The following is a 13,439-nucleotide window of genomic DNA, read 5'->3' as shown; positions in this document are numbered from 1 at the left end:
TTAAGCAATCTTTGACCTTTCCGTGCATTATCTCCTTTGATCCTACCAAGAAATGTGAGGTATCATCTATTTACATAAAGAAACTGAAGATTAGAAAGTGTGTCATTTGTCCAAGGTCACAGAGCTAGTAACTGTACCTGGGATTTGAATTCAGCCTGATCAAAGACATTCAGCTTTAGACAACCCTAGAACACTGCTTCTGATACTGTATCATACTGACTGCCTCCATCTGGTCATTACAAAATTTGCTACTTGTATGCCAGGCAGTAAGCTAAGGGCTTTTAATATTTTCACAATAATCTTATATGATAGATGTTATTTTCTTATTTTGCAGATTAAAACACTGAGGCTTGGATAGTTAAAGTAACACCAACTTCTCACAACTAGGAATTAATAAGCTTCAGCCCATCCTATTTTCTGTAACTTGCAGACTAAGTTTCATTTGTTTGTGTAGTACGGTTACCTATCACGACCCTTGGCACCTTGCAGGTAATCTACATCTGTTTGTCAAGTTAATTCATTTTATCGAGTCTATTTTTCTATCCTGCTTTATCCATTTAACTTATATGCATTCTTCTGCTCTCAGTTCAGTAATTACTTCCCTAACTTATTGTGTAGGCCAGATTCTTTTTTCGTAAGCCCAGTACATATGCCTATCTTTTGTAGAATCTATCACAGTTACAGTTTTAAATTTAATTATGTAATTAAATTTACATAATTAAATGTGATTAGTGTCTAGATTCTCAGTTTCTTCACTAACTGGAAGCTCCATGTAAACAAGAATAATGTTAATTTTAATTTAGCCTTGTATTTCTAATGCCTTTCATTGTGTAGTTGCTCAAGAAAATACTTGATGAGTAATTAGTTGATAACTATTATTTGAACTTAGAGGAAGGTGACAGCTTTGTCATCTCACTTAGCACAAACTATGCTAACAGTATAGCTTGCAACTCAAGCTTTCTAAATAAACCCTCTCTTTAAGGTAAAAGGGCTGTAGAATCATTAATTAAAATACCTTTCTCTCATATAGGAACAGAATTCCTTCCAGAAGTACATTCTTCACATTATGTTGTGATAATACTTTTATGGCCTATGACTTGTTTTTAGGGAAATCCTGCTTTTCTGGGTCTCATTTTCTTTTCTGAATGCACCAGCACATTATTCCTTTCCAAAGCATGGCAGGAATCAGGGAACCAGCAGATCCAGTCTCAGAATTCTGGTGGAGGACTGTCTCTTTGCGTTTTTCCTTTGCATGACTTTCTGTTGTATTTGTTCATCAGCTCCCATATCTGCCTTATTGGCTCTGTGAAGGCAAAGGTTCTGAGGTTCTGAGAATGGAAAGCTCCTGTAAGGGTTAGCAAATAACCAGACTGCAGGAGAGAAGGCATCTTATTAGCCTGACACTCTAACATGGAGATGTTTTGTAAACACTGCCACTGCTCTTATTCGAGTCACTGTCATTTCTGTCATCCACATATTCCCTTTCTTCCTTTCTAATCCACTCAGAGAAACTGTAGAATTCAGATCTGATCATGTCCCTCACTTGCTTAATACCCATCAATGGTTCCCCATGGCCCTTGGGATGAAGTCCAAACTCCTCATATGGCCTCCAGGTTTCAGCATGTTTGGCTCCTGCCTTCCTTTTCCTAGCCTTGTCATTCTACTCTCCTCTTGGCCTTCCAAGCTTTGGCCAGTTCTCTTATTTCCAAAACAAACATTTTGCTTGATCAGAGCTCTTGCACATAGTCTTCAGTCTGCCTGGGACACTTTTTCCTCATCCCTGCTTCTTTGTCTAGCTAACTCTTAAACGTCACTTCCTGAGGAAAGCCTTCACTGACCCCTAGACCTGTAACACCCTCCCATTATACCTACAGTTTCACATAGCACTGACAACACTTGGAATTATTTTTGTAATTTGCCTTCCCTGCTAGATTGTAAGTTTCCATGAGGATGGTGCCTGTAGTGATCTCATTCATGTGGTTGTAAGTCTTCAACAAATGTTAACTGCTATTATTATTATCATTGTTATGCAACAAACACATAGTGTATACTTGATAAACATTGGCATAATACATGAATTATCATCATTATTAAGAGAATTAATGAAATTAGGTTAGATACATTAAAAATTTGATGCTTTTCGTCACACCTCCTGCTGTCTTTTTTCTCCTTAAAATTAATTTTTTCCTTTGTTACTTTAATTCTTTCAAAAAGATATATTCTTCTTTCTGTGTGTGAGATTATATTGAAAAATAACCATGGGCTACTCAGCAGTCACAGAATAATAGAATCAGAAAAGGGATCTAAGAAGCTATTGATGCAACCCAGTGGGGCAGGATAGTCTACCCTGTGTGTAATTCAGACAGCCAGGGATGTCAGAAAGCCTGCATCAAGGAAAAAGGATAAAAGTGTACAAAGAGCTTAAGCATTTGAGCTGCATTACAACCATTACCAAGAAGTCCCAGTGAGAGAAGCATTTCTTTAAAGTTTCAGCTAAATATCTCACCAGCGCTTCCGATTCTGTTTATATTTGCATCAACCTCTTTAGGCCTCGGGGAAATATCTAAGGTTAAACTGTCTATTTGTATGTGAATTGTTCAGTATTAATGGAATACTGAACTCTACGCAGAGTACCTACATGGAGAATAATCAAACAGACATTCCCCAGAAAGCAGAGAAATGGCTCAAAACAAAATGAGGCAAACTCGGGAAATAATCAAGTTGCTATGTCTAAGGTAGATGTAATGCTGCAGATTAAAAAATAATCCCAATGCTGAGTATGCTCACTTAAGGTCTACATCTGTACCCATCTGAGATTAATACTTAATTCATCAGTGAAATGTAGTCACTGGACCTGGTATTACGTTCTTTGGAGTTGGGTGGAAAGGACTATTCCTAACCTGCCTAATGGAATAGGATATAGTATGTATTGAATTCACAGCTCCCTTCCACGGCATTCCTTTATCCATTTATAACCTGTGGATGCTATAGTATCAAGTGGTCTCAGGGATGGAAGGGGCTTTGTAAGTTTAATCATCCACTAATGTCTGAGTCATCAGTGGACAATTAGCAGGGCTCCATACCCCTGGGCCATGGACAGGTAATGGTCCATGGTCTGTTAGGAACCAGGCAACATAGCCATGGGCAAGCGGCATCATGGCCTGAGCTCTGCCTCCTGTCAGGTCAGCAGCAGCATGAGATTCTCACAGGAACATGAACCCTATTGTGACCTGCAAATGTGAGAGATTTAGGCTGCACTTCCTTAAGAGAATCTAATGATAAATGTAATATACTTGGATTATCCCAAAACCATCACCCCCACCCCCCACCTATCCATGAAAAAATTGTCCACAAAACTGGTCCCTGGTGCCAAAAAGGTTGGAGACTGCTGCTTTATAGCAAGGTTAAATGTACTGCCTGAGGTTTCTTCAAAATGTAGATTCCGATTCAGTAGGTCTAGGTGGGAGCTCGAGATTCTGCAACAACAAGCTGCTAATTGATGCAAATGTCATGGTTTATGGACCAGGCTTTGAGTAGCAAGATTTTACTTATAATATTCCCATGAAGTGCCTGTTACACCTCTGCTTGATTGTCTCCAGTGACAAGAAAATTACTCCACTTGAGGGATATCTTCTGTAAATAAGGGTGACTTTTGTCTCCACACAACCAATTGATTCTATCTGAATGTATAATAATAAAATAACAGCTAATATGTTATAATATTTATTATATGCTAATAAATTTATATCTAATGAGATTACTACTTTTATTATTTATTGTTACATATGAGGAGCTATGATTCAGGGAGATTAAACAGCTTGTCTAACATGATCAGAAAGTGATAAAGTTGGATTGAAAACCAACTCCAACTTGAAGTTCTTAACATACCCTTATCTAGCCCTACATTCTGCGTTTATAGACTTGTATTATTGTACAAGTCTTGTGAAAATCCAACTAATACATACCTATTTGTGCTGCAACTTCAAAATCATTTTGGTTATTATAGTTGTGATCATATAATTTATAGTGAAAACTAGGACAGTTCTCTAAAAGGGGACACAATTGATGATTACATAAGGACAAAAGACACACCAGGACTGTTCTGGAAAACATGTATGTTTACCCTAGTTATTACTCATGCTCTGAATATTAGAATACAGAAAAATAATGCTGAAAAGAATGTTGCTGAGGTCCACCCTGTATTTTTTCTAATGTGAATTAGTAAGTACATCTTATGCTGCAGTTACTTTTTGTGTTATTCCTATTTTCTTGCACAGAAGCTGCTTCCTCCATTTAAATTTAAACAGTTTGCTGCCTCTCCCTTCTTCATTCTGAAGCCCTCTATGTTAGGTCAGCTAATCTCTAGTCAACAACATTCTTCGACATCATGTTTGATTTATATGAGCCTTAGCCCAGGTTCTTCTGACAACTTGAGTCATTGCATCAAGTCTCTTGTAGGGACTAGGGGTCAGCAAATTATGGTCTATGGGCCAAATCTAGCCTGCTACCAGTTTTTGTCAATCAAATTTTATGGGAACACAGCCATGCCCATTCGTTTATGTATTGTCTATGGCTGTTTTTGCACTACAACAGTAGAGGTGAGTAAGTTCAAAAGAAGCCATATGGCCCACCTGGCCCAAACAGGAAATGTTTGCTGTCCCCTGATAAAGACATTTTGAATCTAACTAGCTTCTTGACTCCCATACTTCAATTTTTTCTCTCTATTCTAAAATCCTAATGGTTACTTAGAGTCATCTTTGCAGGTAAATAAACTGAGGTAGGTTTAATAAATCTCAGCAGGCTTCCTGGCGCTATCCAGATTTAGGCTGTAGTGTGATGACACCTTATTTCTAGCTGCACTGGAGTATCAGTCTCCTTACTGGAGGTCTTGACTACTGCAGCTCTCTGCTTCCTTTTAGGACTAGTAACAGGAAGGCTCTGGTCACAAAATTTCAAACTGAAGCAACAGTATGACATTTGGACTGATTTTAGATTCTATCCCAGGGACAGATGATTTCAGAGCAGACCCCATAAGGCTGAGGTTATAAAAATTGGCCACTGGCCCACCTACTCACTTTATTTATTTATCTTTGAGATGGAGTCTCACTCTGTCGCCCAGGCTGGAGTGCACTATCTTGGCTCAGTGCAACCTCCGTCTCTTGGATTCAAGTGATTATCATGCCCCAGCCTCCCAAGTAGCTGTGATTACAGGCATGCATCACCATGCCCAGCTATTTTTTGTGTGCATGTTTTTAGAAGAGAAGATATTTCACCATGTTGGCCAAGCTGGTCTCAAACTCCTGACCTCAAATGATCTGCCTGCTTCATCCTCCCTAAGTGTTGGGGTTACAGGCGTGAGCCACCGCACTCACTTTTGTTCATTCCAACTTCTTCTTTGCGACTTTCCTCCATTCCACATCCTTTTCATCCAGACTTTGTGTATCTGCCATATCATTAAAGTGGAGATATTTATTATCTCCATATTATGTCTTCAATTATTTTAATAATGATAATAGCTAACCTTTATTGGGTGCCTCCCTCATTCCAGGCACTGTGCCAGGATCTTAAATTCATTGCTTTGTTGAATGCTCGCGGCATCCTTTTGTGGTACATACAGTTGTTTTCCCTGTTTTAAAGATGGAGGAACAGAAGCTTGGAGCAAGTAAGCAACTTGCTCAAGGCACACAACCGGAATGTGGCAGATCAAGGACATGAATCCAGAAACCTGAGAACTTGCATTATTAATCTCTAGTTTACTTATCTCTAGTATATATTATTATCTCGAATGTATTATTTTAAATTTTCTCTAATATATAACTGCCTCCAGGAAAGGTTTCTCTTCTTTGAGAAGCTGTAGATAAGATAGGCATTACTCAAACCTAATGATAATTTAATCCAAAAAACTAGTGCCAGTTTATAGAAATATGACAAATAGCCCATAACCTTTGGGTTTACAAACAATATGCGTATCACAGTTAGAGCAACAGCAGGAACAACAGCATCATTTGAACAGTGCTGTTTACAAAATGCATCCATGCATATTATTTCATTCACAAGTCACAAACAGTCTGATGGCTTCTGTATCCTATTCATTCGTAAAAGGTAAAAAGCAAGCTAAATCTATCAGCCAAATTTTCTAAAACAAGACATTCCTGTGTGTCCTGTGGGGTTCAAACATTTGTATTCAACTTCTAGCAATCTTAGTGGTGGCTGTAGGAGGACTGAGACCTGCTCCTTCTTCCCTCATACACATTTCTGCTTCTGCACTGGACATCTTAACATTTCTTTTTTCCACTCGGTTTACAGGTGGGAGCTAGGGAATAAACTAGAAGAGAGATGTCTAAGTTGGGAGGCTGTAAAAATATGGAGCATGGGCTAGAGAAAACAATGAATAACTAGAGGAGACGTTAGATATTTTTAGTCCATTCTTTTATTTTTATAGATAACAATACAGGTAGTTTCCATCTATTAAGTATTTCCCATTTATTAAGTACTTCCCATATTTCAAGCATTTTGCTAACACCTTAACATGAATTATATGATTTAAACCTCTAACAACAATACTAAATAAGCAATATTTGTTACAATCTCCAACTTTCACATGAGAAACTAGGGCTTGAATTTAACTAATGTGTCGCAGATAACTCAGGAAATAGGCATAAAGGAGAGTTCTGAACTTAATCTAATTCCAGAGCCTTTGTATCTAAACGTTATACTTCCTGATCTAGGCAAGAAGGTGATTTAGGCCCATAATAAGAAGTGTGAAGAAGGGACTTGCTCCAGGTCACAAAAAGTAATGTAAGAGTGGGACTGAAAAATCCTAACTCAGGGCCAAATAACATCGGTCCCCTTCCCACATGAATATGGCTAATAAAAATAACTGTTCCTTGTTTCTCTCTGGTATCCTATGTTCAACTTTCCTCATCTACTATTTATGAAAGCATAAGTTTCTAGTCTTTATTTTCTTTTCTAAGGAATGATTTTCTGAATTATATTTGCTCAGCAACATCCATGAAAGAGAACTGCAGTACTCATTTCCTGAGCCTCTGGATGTACCTCGGTATTTTTCTGTCTCATTTATTGTAATAAAAGAGTAGAGCCTATTGTCCTGGTCTCCAAGTGAAGTATCTGTCTACTTTTAGATACCACGGAGACCAAGCCAATGAATTATAGAATTTCAACAAAGGAATCATTACTATTCTGCTGCAAATGTTCTATCTCTTTGTTTCTTGTCTTTCCCTTTCTTTCATGCAAGTCATTTTGTTTTGCCTCTTCTATGACCCTGGCCTCCATGTCTTCTCACTTTATTCATCTGGAGCAGTCTGTCCTTTTTAGTTCAGAGTCTCTTCCAGTTGTCTTATTGAAAATCCCCTTCAAATCCTATTTTATGTTGAGTAATCTTGTGGAGTTAAGTCCATTTCTCCCTTATGTGTAAGACAAATTATTTCACCACTGGTGCTGCCAACACTATTGGTGTTTCCACACAAAGCATGGGATAATAATAACCATAATGGTGATGATGTTTATGATTTAGTTCATCGTGTGCCAGGCCCTGTTGAATGGTTTATATGTATGAACTTTTAAAATCCTTAGAATAGCTAACCAACTTCTATAAGTTTATGGAAACAGTAAATGACAAAACTGGGCAGAGCTGGCTTTATCGTATATGATCTGGATTACTACAGTACACAGTAAACAAGTTTTTGGCATTACTAGCTATCTCCCCTTAACTGCTCGGCATTAGACTCACTCAGTTCCCTTATCTGAAAAATGGCTAATTGAAAGAGTTTAGCCATTGTACATGTAGCCAACAACCCACTGTAGGAGTTGAACTAGCCCATAACAATCTTTCATAGTAGTAGCTATCATTGATTGTGCTGGTTTATGTGCTTGGCCCTCCACATTCATCATTGCATTTCGCCTCCCTATGCCCTACGAGATAGGCTCTGTTAATAACTCCAGTTCATGCATGAATGAAATGAAGCTTAGAGACATGAGATAACTTTCTCCAGCCTCTTCAGCCTATGTTGTTGGAATCAGTTGTTATGCATACTTATAAGCTGATTCTAGAATCCAACTACCAAGTATGATACTGTCTTACATGGGACTTTTAAAGGTAATTATGATCACAATATAATTACCTTAGACCCATTATTCACTTTAAGATGTGATTTCACTGTAATTGTCAGGACTGGGACTAAACTAGGTCAGCTGAGGCCAGAACTGAAGCTATAGAGCTTCTTACAGAAAAAAAGGAGGATTCCTTTAAGCCCATGGTGTCAGAATAACCCTGGCTTTTTGTTTATATAATTGACTTGCTACACAGCCAAACTTCAAGGTGAAAAATGACCTGTGGACTGTGGAACTCAAACTTCTCTCTTGAGTCATTGCCCATCACCAGCAGTGTACTGTACCCCACAGATGGAGCAGGCAGTAAGGTCCTTGCTGAACCTAGAGTCAGCAATTCTGGGCTGATGAAATGCAAATGAATAAAAACAGCTATAAATTTACCTCCAGTCTAGTGATGTAAGCCTTTTGGCACAGCTACTCAAATCCTCATGACATAAGAACTTTTAAAATGCCAGTTTTTACTTAATTAGATAACTCAGAAGGATTAAATATTAAAGCATGTCCAATTTGGCCTTCATTCAAGATGAGCTGGGAACAAAAATATCAGTAGAAGGTTTAGCCTAAAGGTAAGCAATTATACAGCACAGACTCCAGGAAACCAGCTTCACAGACTCCTAAAAGCAAATCATCAGACAAACAGAAAGATAAACTACTGAATAAAAATAAAAATAAAAAATAAAAATCATTTCCTCTTGCTTTATTTTTCTCATAGGCTAGCTCTTTGGGGTGACTTGGCTGTATCTCATAATTTTGTTTGTCATGGCTAAATAGTCGATTTGTCTTTGTTCTGGAATTCTGAGAGAATCAGTGAGTGAGCCATTATTATGGAGGAACCCTCAAAGATTCAGGCATCTATTCTGAATAACTACATTTAGGAATAGTGGATGCCTCTCTTCTCCCCTGCCTCCTTCAGGGCAGCATGCCTGTAGCTTTCTACCTGGCATTTCCAGTTGAGACCATCTCCCAATTTATGACTAATGTAGTGTTTACTTATCTTTCTTTTCTGTTCAGCACATTTTCTTCTGCTACATGAATCACAAGAGCAGCACAACTGAAGTAGCATTTTGCTTTGTGAGCCAAGCATCTGAAGGCAACTGAGTAAAAAAGACACTTTCTTTCTTCTTTCTTTGCAAATTTGAGAAAATTTTCATGCATCAGTAACAAAAAACACATGCAATGATTTGTAAAGTTTGGAATTGAGATAAATGAGGATTAGTGAGATTAAGCAATTTGGCCAAGATTCAACAGTAAAGTGGAGCTATGGCATACATACATTTGACATATTGCACTTGTATCCTGCCTCTGGAACTTAACCGGAATGTTAGTTCTGTTTCCACTACCTTGTGTAATCCTCACAGCAAACAGACAGATATGGTTTGGCCTTGTCCCCACACAAATCTCGAGTTGTAACTCCCACAATTCCCATGTGTTGTGGGAGGGACCCAGTAGGAGGTAATTGAATCATGGGGCAGGTTTTTCTCATGCTTTCTTGTGATAGTGAATGAGTCTCATGAGATCTGATGGTTTTATAAAGAGGAGTTCCCCTGCACAGCCTCTCTCTCTCTGCCTGCTGCTATCCACGTAAGACATGACTTACTCCTCCTTGCCTTCCACCATGACTGTGAGGCCTTCCCAGCCATGTTGAACTGTAAGTCCATTAAACCTCTTTTTCTTTCCAGTCTCTGGTGTGTCTTTATCAGCCGTATGAAAACAGGCTAATACACAGACTAAACATGAAATGTGGAGATTACAATTCATGGGGAGAAATAGGCTAAGTGAAAACTGAAAGAGCAGACCAGCTTTATGAACTGTCTCTCTGGTGACTAGATAGTATCAGTAAATTCTTACTAAGTGTTGGATGCATGAATATGCCAAAAGCATAGAAAAAGAAAAAAAATAAAAAGTTGACTTAGAACCTAAAACTTCATGATGTTAATTAGTTTACGCAATTGCACTTAAATGTATTTCATTGGTTTAAAAAAGTAACTGTGGGTGGTAGCTATTTGATTGTTTGATAATCATCATATGTTACACCAGTATTCGTTTAAAAAGTAACTAAAAATTGATGATTTTGTAACTGCAACAGAACCCAAATAACCAAAACAATCTTGAGAAAAAAGAGCAAAGCTAGAGACATCATAATACTTGATTTCAAAATATATTATAAAGCTATAGTAATCAAAATGGTATGGTATTGGCATAAAAACAAACACATCGACCAATGGAACAGAACAGAGAACCCCAAAATAAATCCATGCATATATGGCTAACTAATCTTCAATGAAGGTCCCAGGAACACACAATAGTGAAAGGATAGTCTCTTCAATAAATGATATTAGAGAAACTGAATATCCACATGCAAATGAATAATATCGGTCCCTTACAGTATACATTAAAACCAACTCAAAGTAGATTACAGAGTTAAATGCAAGACCTGAAAACATAAAAATCTTACCAGAAAACACAGAGGAAAAGATTCTTTTCACAACACAAAAGACATTGGTGTTGGTAATGACTTTATGAATATGACTCTAAAAACACAGGCAAAAAAAGTAAAATTAAACAAATGGGATTCCATCAAACTAAAGAGTTTCTGCCTAGCAAAGTAAATAATCAACAAAATGAAAGGGCAACCTATGAAATGAGATAAAGTATTTGCAAGCCATATACCCAAGCCATATCCCCAGCCCCTAGGCCAGCTGGTCCATGGCCTGTTAAGAACTGGCCACACAGCAAGAGGTGAGTGGTGGGTGAGCAAATGGAGCTTCATCTGTATTTACAGCCACTCCCCATCACTCACTTTACAGCCTAAGCTCTGCCTCCTGCCAGCAGCAGCATTAGGTTCTCATAGGAGCATAAACCCTATTGTGAACTCTGCATGTGAGGAATCCAGGTGGCATGCATTAGATTCTTATGAGAATCTAATGATTCTGTTATGAGAATCTAATGCCTGATGATCTGTCACTGTCTTTTATCACCCCCACATGGGACCATCTAGTTGCTGGAAAATAAGCTCAGGGCTCCCACTGATTCTACATTATGATGAGTTGTGTATCATAATGTAGAAATTATTTCATTATATATTACAATGTAATAATATAGAAATAAAGTGCACAATAAATGTAATGCACTTGAATCATCCCCAAACCATCCTTCCCCACCATCTGTGGAAAAATTGCCTTTCATGAAACTGGTCCCTGGTGCCAAAAGGTTGGGGACCACTGATATATGTGATATGGGGCTAATATCAAAAATATATAAGAAACTTATTCAGCTCAATAGAAAACAAACAGATAAAAGCAAATAATACAATTAAAATGTGCTAAGGATCTTGAATAGATATTTTTCTGAAGAAGATATACGAATAGCCACAAAGTATATGAAGAAGTGCTCAAGATCACTAATCATCAGGGAAACGCAAGTCAAAACCACAATGGCTTATCACCTTATACCTATTAAAATGACTCTTATCAAAAAGTTAAATAATAACAAGTGTTTGTGAGGATATGGAGAAAAGGTAACCCTTGTACACTGACAGTGGTATTGTAAAATGATACAGCCATTATGGGTAACAGCATGGAGTTTCCTCAAAAAACTAAAAATAGAACTGCTATATGATCCATCACTTCCACTCCTGGGTATATATTCAAAGGAACTGAAATCAGTACTTGAAAAAAAATATCTCCACTTTCATGTTTATTGCAGCACTATTCACAATAGCCAAATCATGTAAGCAACCTAAATCCCCCTCTCTCTCTCTGTCTCTCTCTCTCTTTCTCTCTCTCTCGCTCTCTCTCACACACACACACACACACACACATACACACACACGAATATTACTCAGCTCTAACATGGAAGTAAATAATGCTGTTTATGACAACATGGGTGAACTTAGAGGACATTATGTTAAATGAAATAAGCCAGACACATGAAGACAAATACTGTATAATTCCACTTCTATGTGGAATAAAAAAAAAATTCAAACTTGTAGAAGCAGAGTAGAATGGTGGTTGCCAGGGACTGGGTGTGGAGAAGATGGCGAGATATTGGTCAAAGAGTACAAGCTTTCAGTTATAAGATGAATGAGTTCTGGGAATTTAATGTACACTATGGTGACTGTAGTTAATAATAGTATATGGTATATGTAAAATTTGGTTAGACAGTAGATTTAAATATTCTTACTATACCAAAACAAAAGTAGCTATATAAGGTTATAAATATGCAAATTGTTAAAAATCACTTCACAATGTACACATATATAAAACATGTTAGACAACTTAAACGTATATAATTTTCATTTTTTAAATGGATAAAAATTGATTTCAACTCTTCCTTTTTCTTTTTTTCTTTTCTTCATTTTCTGATAATTTTCAGATAAACCGGCTCATTTCCAGGTGGATTATTTCTTCTCAGAATTACAGAATGTTAGACCTAAGGTGATGTTACAACTTAATTAAAAATCCTTCGTTTACAGATGAAGAAACCAGAATTGACCAATGTTAGGACTTGTTTAAGATCAAAGACTTGATTATTGAAAATGTGGGACCAAACTTAGTTCCTGGCCCTTTGGCATTACATTAGTCACTCAAACAAAAACAGTGTGAATACCTAGATATGTATGTGGTAAAGGTAAAATGGAATAAAAACAACCCAGAACATTTGTATCAATGTTTGAACTGTTCTAATGGGAAATTATGGAAGAACTTACCTAGTCCTACTTCATAAAAATTCTTCAAAATCATACTCATTTATTTAATCTGACAAGTAATACATGACTCCATTCTCACTGTAAAACTCAAACAGAAGTTTTATAGCATAAAAAAACATATTATCTCTTTTTTCCTCTCTAATTCTATTGCCTTCCTCAGAAGTAGCCATTGTTGATTTTTTAGTGATCATCATGAGTATTTTTGAGTTCATCTCACTTTCTCTATGCCCCCATTTTCTGGGGCAGAGCTTGTTATTTAGATGTCCCGTTCCCTCTATTTTTTATTAATACACAATAATTGCACATATCTATGGGTTACATGTGATATTTTGAGACATGCATACAATGTGTAATGATCAATTCAGGATGATTAGGATATTAATAATCTCAAATGTTTATCATTTTTTGTGTTATGAGCATCCCTAATTTTTTCTTCTAGCTGTTTTGAAATATAATATATTGTTAGCTACAGTCACCCTACTGTGTTACCAAACACTATAACTTATTTCTTCTGTGTTTCTGTACCTATTAAGCAACCTCTTCTCATCACCCCTCCCCCCATGCTTCCTAACCTCTGGTAACCACCATTCTACTCTCTGTC

General features: G+C 37.2%; 2 protein-coding genes across 4 annotated transcripts in view; both read right to left on the bottom strand.

Moving 5' to 3' along the window:
• Window positions 1–13,439, bottom strand: part of MRPL50 (mitochondrial ribosomal protein L50) — a 448,968-nt gene that overhangs the window by 253,521 nt on the left and 182,008 nt on the right. The window contains exon 1 of one of the 3 annotated variants that reach the window (XM_050761524.1): window positions 13,395–13,398. The exons of the other annotated variants lie outside the window; for them this stretch is intronic. The gene's annotated coding sequence lies outside the window, so the exon portion shown is untranslated. Of the gene's footprint in view, window positions 1–13,394; window positions 13,399–13,439 lie in introns of those variants that run through there. 3 annotated transcript variants of the gene reach the window in all.
• GRIN3A (glutamate ionotropic receptor NMDA type subunit 3A) overlaps window positions 1–13,439 on the bottom strand; it is a 163,143-nt gene that overhangs the window by 57,607 nt on the left and 92,097 nt on the right. The gene's annotated exons all lie outside the window — the stretch shown is intronic.

This window comes from Macaca thibetana, chromosome 15, assembly GCF_024542745.1.
Source record: "Macaca thibetana thibetana isolate TM-01 chromosome 15, ASM2454274v1, whole genome shotgun sequence".
Classification (NCBI taxonomy): Eukaryota; Metazoa; Chordata; class Mammalia; order Primates; family Cercopithecidae; genus Macaca; species Macaca thibetana.
The sequence above is the reverse complement of the archived record's forward strand: the minus strand, read 5'-3'. Positions and strand labels throughout refer to the sequence as shown.